Source organism: Phalacrocorax aristotelis, chromosome 28 (assembly GCF_949628215.1).
Source record: "Phalacrocorax aristotelis chromosome 28, bGulAri2.1, whole genome shotgun sequence".
Classification (NCBI taxonomy): Eukaryota; Metazoa; Chordata; class Aves; order Suliformes; family Phalacrocoracidae; genus Phalacrocorax; species Phalacrocorax aristotelis.
Window position 1 is genome coordinate 1,267,325 of NC_134303.1, and position 11,988 is coordinate 1,279,312.

An 11,988-nucleotide genomic window follows, 5' to 3' on the forward strand; every position below is an offset into this window, starting at 1 on the left:
AATTGGGCTCAAAATCAGACCTGAAACAGGGCCCAAAATAAACCCCTATTAGGCCAAAAATGGATCAAAAATTGGCCCCAAATTGGATCATTGGACCAAAACGGACCCAAAAATGTGCCTCATCCCCTGCACACCCATTGGGCCCCTCAGGTCCCTCCAAGGACCCCCAGTGCCCCCACCGGACCCCCCCAGGACCCCCCATTGCCCCCCCCAGACCCTCTCAGTCCCCCCCTCCAGGCCCCCCGGCCCCCCCAGTGCCCCCCCGAACCCTCCCAGGACCCCCCATTGCCCCCCCAGCCCCTCCCAGTCCCCCCCTCCAGGCCCCCCGGCCCCCCCAGTGCCCCCCCGAACCCTCCCAGGACCCCCCATTGCCCCCCCAGCCCCTCCCAGTCCCCCCCTCCAGGCCCCTCAGTGCCCCCCCTGAACCCCCCCGGACCCCCGATTGCCCCCCCCAGACCCCTCCCAGTGCCCACCTCCAGGCCCCCAGGCCCCCCCAATGCTCTCCTGGACCCCCCCACCATTGCCCCCAGGACCCCCCCGGTACCCCTCACCTCTCCTTGTAGGCGAGAAAGAGGGGGGGCAGCCCGCGGGCCCCCCCCGACCCTCCCAGTGCCCCCCGCAGCTCCCCCAGGAAGAGCCGGTGCAGCTGCAGCAGCTCCTGTGGGGGGGGGCGGGGGGGTGACCCACAGAAAGAGGGGGACCCCCACCCCCCAGGACCCTCCCCAAGACCCCCAGACCCTCCCAGCACCCCGTACTGGGGTTACTGGGAGGAGTGGGAGCTTTGGGGGGTTACTAGGAGCAGTGGGATGGGTTACTGGGCATTACTGGGAGGAGTGGGAGGGGTTACTGGGGGTTATTGGGAGCCCTGGGAGCCCTGGGGGCATTACTGGGAGGAGTGGGATGGGTTAATGGGCATTACTGGGAGGAGTGGGAGGGGTTACTGGGGGTTATTGGGAGCACTGGGAGCCCTGGGGGCATTACTGGGAGGAGTGGGATGGGTTAATGGGCATTACTGGGAGGAGTGGGAGGGGTTACTGGGGGTTATTGGGAGCCCTGGGAGCCCTGGGGGCATTACTGGGAGCAGTGGGAGGGGTTACTGGGGGTTATTGGGAGCACTGGGAGCCCTGGGGGCATTACTGGGAGCAGTGGGAGGGGTTACTGGGGGTTATTGGGAGCACTGGGAGCCCTGGGGGCATTACTGGGAGGAGTGGGAGGGGTTACTGGGGGTTATTGGGAGCACTGGGAGCCCTGGGGGCATTACTGGGAGCAGTGGGATGCGTTACTGGGGGTTATTGGGAGCACTGGGAGCCCTGGGGGCATTACTGGGAGCAGTGGGATGCGTTACTGGGGGTTATTGGGAGCACTGGGAGCCCTGGGGGCATTACTGGGAGGAGTGGGAGGGGTTACTGGGGGTTATTGGGAGCACTGGGAGCCCTGGGGGCATTACTGGGAGGAGTGGGAGGGGTTACTGGGCATTACTGGGAGGAGTGGGAGGGGTTACTGGGGGTTATTGGGAGCACTGGGAGCCCTGGGGGGTTACTGGGAGGAGTGGGATGGGTTACTGGGCATTACTGTGAGGAGTGGGAGGGGTTACTGGGGGTTATTGGGAGCACTGGGAGCCCTGGGGGCATTACTGGGAGGAGTGGGAGGGGTTACTGGGGGTTATTGGGAGCACTGGGAGCCCTGGGGGCATTACTGGGAGCAGTGGGATGGGTTATTGGGCATTACTGGGAGGAGTAGGAGGGGTTATTGGGGGTTATTGGGAGCCCTGGGAGCCCTGGGGGCATTACTGGGAGCAGTGGGAGGGGTTACTGGGGGTTATTGGGAGCACTGGGAGCCCTGGGGGCATTACTGGGAGGAGTGGGAGGGGTTATTGGGGGTTATTGGGAGCCCTGGGAGCCCTGGGGGCATTACTGGGAGCAGTGGGAGGGGTTACTGGGGGTTATTGGGAGCACTGGGAGCCCTGGGGGCATTACTGGGAGGAGTGGGATGGGTTACTGGGCATTACTGGGAGGAGTGGGAGGGGTTACTGGGAGTTATTGGGAGCACTGGGAGCCCTGGGGGCATTACTGGGAGGAGTGGGATGCGTTACTGGGGGTTATTGGGAGCCCTGGGAGCCCTGGGGGCATTACTGGGAGCAGTGGGAGGGGTTACTGGAGGTTATTGGGAGCACTGGGAGCCCTGGGGGCATTACTGGGAGGAGTGGAGTGGTTACTGGGGGTTATTGGGAGCCCTGGGAGCCCTGGGGGCATTACTGGGAGGAGTGGGAGGGGTTACTGGGCATTACTGGGAGGAGTGGGAGGGGTTACTGGGGGTTATTGGGAGGAGTGGGAGCCCTGGGGGCATTACTGGGAGCAGTGGGATGGGTTACTGGGGGTTATTGGGAGCACTGGGAGCCCTGGGGGGTTACTGGGAGGAGTGGGATGGGTTACTGGGCATTACTGGGAGCAGTGGGAGGGGTTACTGGGGGTTATTGGGAGCACTGGGAGCCCTGGGGGCATTACTGGGAGGAGTGGGAGGGGTTACTGGGGGTTATTGGGAGCCCTGGGAGCCCTGGGGGCATTACTGGGAGCAGTGGGAGGGGTTACTGGGGGTTATTGGGAGCCCTGGGAGCCCTGGGGGCATTACTGGGAGGAGTGGGATGGGTTAATGGGCATTACTGGGAGGAGTGGGAGGGGTTACTGGGGGTTATTGGGAGCACTGGGAGCCCTGGGGGCATTACTGGGAGGAGTGGGATGGGTTACTGGGCATTACTGGGAGGAGTGGGAGGGGTTACTGGGGGTTATTGGGAGCCCTGGGAGCCCTGGGGGGTTACTGGGAGCAGTGGGATGGGTTACTGGGGGTTATTGGAGCACTGGGAGCCCTGGGGGCATTACTGGGAGGAGTGGGAGGGGTTACTGGGGGTTATTGGGAGCCCTGGGAGCCCTGGGGGCATTACTGGGAGCAGTGGGAGGGGTTACTGGGGGTTATTGGGAGCCCTGGGAGCCCTGGGGCATTACTGGGAGCAGTGGGAGGGGTTACTGGGGGTTATTGGGAGGAGTGGGAGGGGTTATTGGGGGTTATTGGGAGCACTGGGAGCCCTGGGGGCATTACTGGAGGAGTGGGATGGGTTAATGGGCATTACTGGAGGAGTGGGAGGGGTTACTGGGGGTTATTGGGAGCACTGGGAGCCCTGGGGGCATTACTGGGAGGAGTGGGATGGGTTACTGGGCATTACTGGGTGGAGTGGGAGGGGTTACTGGGGGTTATTGGGAGCACTGGGAGCCCTGGGGGCATTACTGGGAGCAGTGGGATGGGTTACTGGGGGTTATTGGGAGGAGTGGGAGGGGTTACTGGGAGTTATTGGGAGCACTGGAGCCCTGGGGGGTTACTGGGAGCAGTGGGATGGGTTAATGGGCATTACTGGGAGGAGTGGGAGGGGTTACTGGGGGTTATTGGGAGCCCTGGGGGCATTACTGGGAGGAGTGGGATGGGTTAATGGGAGTTATTGGGAGCACTGGGAGCCCTGGGGGGTTACTGGAGCAGTGGGATGGGTTACCGGGCATTACTGGGAGGAGTGGGATGGGTTACTGGGCATTACTGGGAGCAGTGGGATGCGTTACTGGGGTTTATTGGGAGCCCTGGGTGCCCTGGGGGCATTACTGGGAGGAGTGGGAGGGGTTACTGGGGGTTATTGGGAGCACTGGGAGCCCTGGGGCATTACTGGGAGCAGTGGGAGGGGTTACTGGGGTTATTGGGAGGAGTGGGAGGGGTTATTGGGGGTTATTGGGAGCACTGGGAGCCCTGGGGGCATTACTGGGAGGAGTGGGAGGGGTTACTGGGGGTTATTGGGAGCCCTGGGAGCCCTGGGGGCATTACTGGGAGGAGTGGGAGGGGTTACTGGGGGTTATTGGGAGCACTGGGAGCCCTGGGGGGTTACTGGGAGGAGTGGGATGGGTTACTGGGCATTACTGGGAGGAGTGGGAGGGGTTACTGGGGGTTATTGGGAGCCCTGGGAGCCCTGGGGGCATTACTGGGAGGAGTGGGAGGGGTTACTGGAGCTATTGGGAGCACTGGGAGCCCTGGGGGCATTACTGGGAGGAGTGGGAGGGGTTACTGGAGGTTATTGGGAGCACTGGAGCCCTGGGGGCATTACTGGGAGCAGTGGGAGGGGTTACTGGGGGTTATTGGGAGCACTGGGAGCCCTGGGGGCATTACTGGGAGGAGTGGGAGGGGTTACTGGGGGTTATTGGGAGCCCTGGGAGCCCTGGGGGCATTACTGGGAGCAGTGGGATGGGTTACTGGGAGTTATTGGGAGCACTGGGAGCCCTGGGGGCATTACTGGGAGGAGTGGGATGGGTTACTGGGGGTTATTGGGAGCCCTGGGAGCCCTGGGGGCATTACTGGGAGCAGTGGGAGGGGTTACTGGGGGTTATTGGAGCCCTGGGAGCCCTGGGGGCATTACTGGGAGGAGTGGAGGGGTTACTGGGCATTACTGGGAGGAGTGGGAGGGGTTACTGGGGGTTATTGGGAGCACTGGGAGCCCTGGGGGCATTACTGGGAGCAGTGGGAGGGGTTACTGGGGCTACTAGGAGTACTTGGAGGGTTATTTTGAGCCGCGGGAGCCCTGGGGGCATTACTGGGAGGAGTGGGATGGGTTACTGGGCATTACTGGGAGCAGTGGGAGGGGTTACTGGGGGCTCTGGGGGTTACTGGGGTCACCTCAATGTTGATGAAGATGCTCTCAAGGTCTTGGGGCTGCAGGAAGTGCCGCAGCGGCCGCAGGAAGTGCTGTGGGTACTGGGGTTACTGGGAGCACTGGGGAGGGTACTGGGATACTCGGGGACCCTGTCCCTGTCCCCGTGTCCCCCCTGTGTCCCCCCATGTCCCCCCGTGTCCCCCATTTCCCCAATGACCCCCATGACCCCCATGACCCCCATGATCCCCAATGTCCCCAATGTCCCCCGTGTCCCCCCATGACCCCCCCACGTCCCCCATGACCCCCCATGACCCCCATGACCCCCATGTTCCCCATGTCCCCCCATGTCCCCCCATGACCCCCATGTCCCCCCATGTCCCCCATGACCCCCCATGTCCCCCCATGTCCCCCATGTCCCCCCATGACCCCCATGTCCCCCCATGTCCCCCATGACCCCCCATGTCCCCCCATGTCCCCCATGACCCCCCATGTCCCCCCATGTCCCCCCATGTCCCCCATGTCCCCCCATGACCCCCATGTCCCCCCATGTCCCCCCATGTCCCCCCATGACCCCCCCATGTCCCCCATGACCCCCATGTCCTCCATAATCCTTCCATGAACCCCATGTCCCCCCGTGTCCCTCCGTGTCCCCCCATGTCCCCCCATGACCCCCATGTCCCCCCATGTCCCCCCATGTCCCCTATGTTCCCCATGACCCCCATGTTCCCCCATGACCCCATGACCCCCCATGTCCTCCATGACCCCCCATGACCCCCCATGACCCCCCCATGTCCCGCATGTCTCCCATGACCCCCATGTCCCCCATAATCCTTCCATGAACCCCCCATGTCCCCCCATGTCCCCCCATGACCCCCATGTCCCCCATAATCCTTCCATGACCTCCATGTCCCCCCATGTCCCCCCATGACCCCCATGTCCCCCATAATCCTTCCATGACCTCCATGTCCCCCCATGTCCCCCCATGACCCCCATGACCCCCATGTCCCCCCCATGTCCCCCATGTCCCCCCATGTCCCCCATGTCCCCCCATGACCCCCATGACCCCCATGTCCCCCCATGTCCCCCATGTCCCCCCATGACCCCCATGTCCCCCCATGACCCCCATGACCCCCATGTCCCCCCATGTCCCCCATGTCCTCCCATGTCCCCCCATGACCCCCATGTCCCCCCATGACCCCCATGTCCCCCCATGTCCCCCATGACCCCCATGTCCCCCCATGACCCCCATGACCCCCATGTCCCCCCATGTCCCCCCATGACCCCCCCATGTCCCCCATGACCCCCATGTCCTCCATAATCCTTCCATGAACCCCATGTCCCCCCGTGTCCCTCCGTGTCCCCCCATGTCCCCCCATGACCCCCATGTCCCCCATGTCCCCCCATGTCCCCCATGTTCCCCATGACCCCCATGTTCCCCCATGACCCCCATGACCCCCCATGTCCCCCATGACCCCCCATGACCCCCCATGACCCCCCCATGTCCCGCATGTCTCCCATGACCCCCATGTCCCCCATAATCCTTCCATGAACCCCCCATGTCCCCCCATGTCCCCCATGACCCCCATGTCCCCCATAATCCTTCCATGACCTCCATGTCCCCCCCATGTCCCCCCATGACCCCCATGACCCGTGTCCCCCCACGCCCCCCATGGGGTGCCCCCACGCCCCCATCCCACCTGGCAGATGGACTCGAGGGTCTCGGTGTACTTCTCCTCCGTCTGCCTCAGCTCCTGGAGGCAGCAGAACCTCCGATCCACCTCCACCTTCTGCGGGGACAGGGGGACCTGGGTGTCTGGGGGGGGGACCCCAGCATCCCGGGGGGACCCAGGCACCCGGGGGGGTCCCCCCGATATCTGGGAGGGACCCAGGAATCCAGAGGAAAGCCAAGCATCTGGGAGGGGGTGCGGGGACCTGGGTGGGGGGGACCCAGGTGTCCGGGAGGGGACCCACCATAGCCGGGGGGGCCTCCACCCTCATCAGGTCCTCGTAGATGTCGTCTCCATCGTCCCCTTCGGCCTCGACGCAGTCGTAGAGCTCATCGTCCTCCTCCGCTGTGTCGCTGCGTGGGGACAGCCTTGTAGCCCGACCCCCGCACCCCAAATCCCCCCAGATCCTCCCAAATACCCCCCGGGTGTTCCTCTAATTCCCCCCAATTCCCCCAGAACTCCTTTAATATCACCTAATACCTCCTAATGCCCCCCGATACCCCTGTAATACACCCCAACCCCCCGGTACTCCCCTGATATCCCAATACCCCCTGGTACCCCTTAAATACCTGCACCAGCCCCCGTACCCCTCTAATACCCTTGATACCCCTCTATTGCCCCCCAATACCCCCTGGTACCCCTCTACCCCCCCTCAAACCCTATAATATCCCCAATTCACCTATAATGCCCCCTAATACCCCTCTATTGACCCCCAATACCCCCGGTACCCCTCTAATACCCCCCAAATGCCCCTTCATACCCCTTATTAACCACTTACACACCCAGGAACTTGTTTAATCTCCCCGAATAAACCTGGTACCCCCCAATACCTCTTAATACCCCGTAATGACTCTTAATACCCCTCTAGTATCCCCCAATACCCCCCTATGCCCCCATTACCCCCCAATACTCCCCTAGTCCCCCCCAATTCCCCCCCTCACCCCCCAGTACTTCCCAATACCCCCTCTAATGGCCGTTAATACCCCTCTAATATCCCCCAATACTCCCCAATAACCCCCTAGTGTCCCCCCCTTAATGCCCCCGGCACCCCCTACCCCAACCCCCCCAGTACCTCCCTCAGCCCCCCCAAACCCGCCCCACTCACTCGATGAGGTCGGAGAGGCCACTGTAGATGTCATCGTCCCCAATGCAGTCCTCAGTAGGGAAGGGCCTGGGGGGGGACACATTCCGGACCCTGGGACCCTTGGGGAGGGGGCCCAGATGCCGGGGTCCCTTGGGGGCAGGACCCCTGGGTCCCTTGGGGAGGGGTCCCGGATGCCTGGGTCCTTTGGGGAGGGGTCCTGGACCCCTGGGTCCCCTGGGGAGAGGTCCTGGACCCCTGGGTCCCTTGGGTCCTGGACCCCTGGGTCCCTTGGGGAGGGGTCCCGGACCCCTGGGTCCCTTGGGGAGGGGTCCCTTGGGGAGGGGTCACGTACCCCTGGGTCCCTTGGGTCTCGGACCCCTGGGTCCCCTGGGGAGAGGTCCTGGACCCCTGGATCCCTTGGGTCCTGGACCCCTGGGTCCCTTGGGGAGGGCTCCCGGACCCCTGGGTCCCTTGGGGACAGGACCCCTGGGTCCCTTGGGGAGGGGTCCCTTGGGGAGGGGTCACGTACCCCTGGGTCCCTTGGGTCTCAGACCCCTGGGTCCCTTGGGGACAGGACCCCTGGGTCCCTTGGGGAGGGGTCCTGGATGCCTGGGTCCTTTGGGGAGGGGTCCTGGACCCCTGGGTCCCCTGGGGAGAGGTCCCGGACCCCTGGATCCCTTGGGTCCTGGACCCCTGGGTCCCTTGGGGAGGGGTCCCGGACCCCTGGGTGCCTTGGGAACAGGACCCCTGGGTCCCTTGGGGAGGGGTCCCGGACCCCTGGGTCCCCTGCACTCACGTGAAGCCTTTGCTCTGGGCAATGGGGGTCCAGGAGAGCGTCGAGAGGGTGTCAATCACCTGGGGACAGACAGGGGACATTGGGGGGGGGGAGGCGGGAGCCAACACCTGGGACCCCCGGGTTTGACCCGGACGCCCGGGTCCCACCTTGCCGAAGTCCTGGACGTCGAAGAGGTCGAAGGCGCCGAAGAGCCGGTGCTTCGGGAGCCCGAATTTGTCAGCGCAGGCGGTCAGGAAGGTGCGGATGTTCCTCAGGCACAGGAACTGCGGTGGCACCGTGTCACCGTCACCACCCCCGCCATCGGCACCCCCACTGTCACCCCCACTGTCGCCCCCATCGGCATCACCCCCCCCCATCGTCCTCCCCCATTTGCGACCACCATCGTCGCCGCCATTGACACCGGCACCTCCATCGCCTCCGTCATCGACACTGTCACCCCCATCATCGTCACCAGCACTGTCGCTGTCACCCCTGTAGGAGCCATCGCCATCGTTGTCACGATTGTCACTGTCACCCTCACCATCACCGTCACCAGCACAGGCACCACCATCATCACCATGATCGTCACTGTCACCCTCACCGTCACCGTCACCACCATCGTCACCATGATTGTCACCATCACCGTCACTAGCACCAGCACCACCATCATCACCATGATCATCACCGTCACCATCACCATCACCGTCACTGTCACCCTCACCGGCACCAGCACCACCATCATCACCATCATTGTCACTGTCACCGTCACCGTCACTGGCACCCTCACTGGCACCAGCACCACCATCACCACCATCATCACCATGATCGTCACCATCACCGTCACCGTCACTGGCACCCTCACTGGCACCAGCACCACCATCATCACCATGATCATCACCATCACTGTCACCACTATCATCACCATGATCATCACCGTCACCATCACCGTCACCACCACTGTCACCCTCACCAGCACCACCATCATCACTGTCACTGTTGTGGTCATGGTCATTGTCACCCCCTTGGTCACTGTCACCATTAACATTGTGCCAATTGACACCACAACAGTCACTCCCGTCATCACCATCATCATCGTCACCACCGCCACATCACCGCCACACCCATCATTGTCACTGTCGCCACCATCATTATCCCCATTGCCAACCCCATTGTCACTTGGTACCGTCACCACCCTCCCCGTTGTCACCACCCGCCATTGTCACCACCCGCCATTGTCACCATCAACCCTGTCGTCACCATCCTCGTCCTCCCCATCGGCACCACCATCACCACCATCATCACCACCCCCCGCTGTCACCATCCCCGCCATCGTCATCATCGCCATCACCCTCATTCACACCACCCCTGTCACCGTCACTCTCCCCACCGTCCCCACCAGAACCACCTACTCCGCACCCCTTTTTGGGGCTGTCACCCCCCCACCCCGTCACCCCCCACCCCGTCGCTGTCCCCGGTCGCACCTGTGACATCTGGGGACGGGGACAGATGTCGCGGGGGGGCACGGCGCGGGGCAGGAGGGCGTTGAGGAGGTGGCAGAGCAGCACCCCGTCCCGCAGCGCCTGCGCCAGGTCCCACACCTGACCCCCGGGGCTGCTCGCCCGGTGCCCCGCGGGCAGCACCCGCGCTGCCACCAGCCAGCGGGCGCACTGCCGCCACGCCTCCATGGCGCCTGCTGATTGGCGGAGGCGGCCACCAGTGGAGATGGGTCCTGCTGGGGTGGTGTCTGGGGAGGAACCAATGGAGATGGGTCCTGGTGGGATGGTGTCTGGGGAGCAGCAGAAGATGGGTCCTGGTGGGCTGGTGTCTGGGGAGGAACCAATGGAGATGGGTCCTGGTGGGATGGTGTCTGGGGAGCAGCCAATGGAGATGGGTCCTGGTGGGATGGTGTCTGGGGAGGAACCAATGGAGATGGGTCCTGGTGGGATGGTGTCTGGGGAGCAGCCAGTGGAGATGGGTCCTGGTGGGATGGTGCCTGGGGAGGAACCAATGGAGATGGGTCCTGGTGGGCTGGTGTCTGAGGAGCAGCCAATGGAGATGGGTCCTGGTGGGATGGTGTCTGGGGAGCAGCCAGTGGAGATGGGTCCTGGTGGGATGGTGTCTGGGGAGGAACCAATGGAGATGGGTCCTGGTGGGATGGTGTCTGGGGAGCAGCCAGTGGAGATGGGTCCTGGTGGGATGGTGCCTGGGGAGGAACCAATGGAGATGGGTCCTGGTGGGCTGGTGTCTGAGGAGCAGCCAATGGAGATGGGTCCTGGTGGGATGGTGTCTGGGGAGCAGCCAATGGAGATGGGTCCTGGTGGGATGGTGTCTGAGGAGCAGCCAATGGAGATGGGTCCTGGTGGGATGGTGCCTGGGGAGGAACCAATGGAGATGGGTCCTGGTGGGATGGTGTCTGAGGAGCAGCCAATGGAGATGGGTCCTGGTGGGATGGTGTCTGGGGAGCAGCCAATGGAGATGGGTCCTGGTGGGATGGTGTCTGGGGAGCAGCCAGTGGAGATGGGTCCTGGTGGGACCACTTCTGGTGAGGAGCTGCAGAAGATGAGTTCCTGCCGTGCAACCACTTCTGGTGAGGAGCTGATGGAGACGAGGCCCTGGTGGGGTGGTGTCTGAGGAGCAGCTGATGGAGATGGCTCCTGGTGGCACCAGTTCTGGGGAGGAGCAGCAGAAGATGAGGTCCTGCCGTGGAACTGCTTGTGGGGAGCAGCCGATAGAGACGAGGCTCTGGTGGGATCACTTCTGGTGAGGAGCCGATGGAGACGAGTTTTTGACTGCTTCTGGCGAGGCTTCCACAGCAACGGGGGGTCCTTCCCCCCCAAGAGGCACCACGTCTGGGGAGGAGCCGGCGGTGATGGGGCCCCACGGCGGGTGAGAAGCGGACGGCGTAGGTCTCCTTCCCGCCGCCGCCGCCACGCCTGGAGAAGACCAGGTGCCGATGGGCTCCTTCCCCCTGGTGCACCCACTGGGGAGGGTCCGGCGGCCTCGGGGACCACCCGCTGTGGGCAGCAGTGGCGGTGGGGCCCAGCCGGGCCTGGGGCTTTGCGGGGGTGCCGGAAGCCAGCAGTGCCGCGCCTGCGCCCCAGGGTGCCGCGGAGGCCAATGGGAACGTCGACACGGTGCCGGATGCCGGGGTCCTTCCCGCCCAGGCGCCGGCAGCCGGGGAGGAGCTGCCACCCCCGGGGGGGCCCCCCTGTGGTCACAGCCTCCGGTGGGGGGGGGGCCCCATGGGGGGACGCAGGTGTCTGGGTCCTGCACCCGCACCAAGGGTCCCACGAGGGGCCCAGGTGCCCGGGTGTGGTGACCCAATGGATCCCATGAGGGACCTGTCGGAGGGTCTCGGGGGAGACCCAGGTGTCTGGGTCCTACCAAGGGTCCAGGAGGGGACCAGGAGTCCAAGTCCAAGAGGGGACCCAGGCGTCTGAGTGTCGGGGGGACCCAGGCCTCTGGGTCCTACCAGGGGTCTAGGAGGGGACCCAGGTGTCAGGGGAACCCAGGTGTCTGGGTCCACGGGACACCCAAGAGTCTGGGTCCTACCAGGGGTCCAGGAGAGGACCCAGGTGTTTGGGTCCTACCAAGAGTCCAGGAGGGGATCCAGGTGTCTGGGTCCAGGGGGCACCCCGGTGTCCAGGTCCTACTGGGGGTCCAGGAGGGGACCCAGGCGTCCAGGCGTCGGGGGGACCCAGGTGTCTGGGTCCTACCAAGGGGT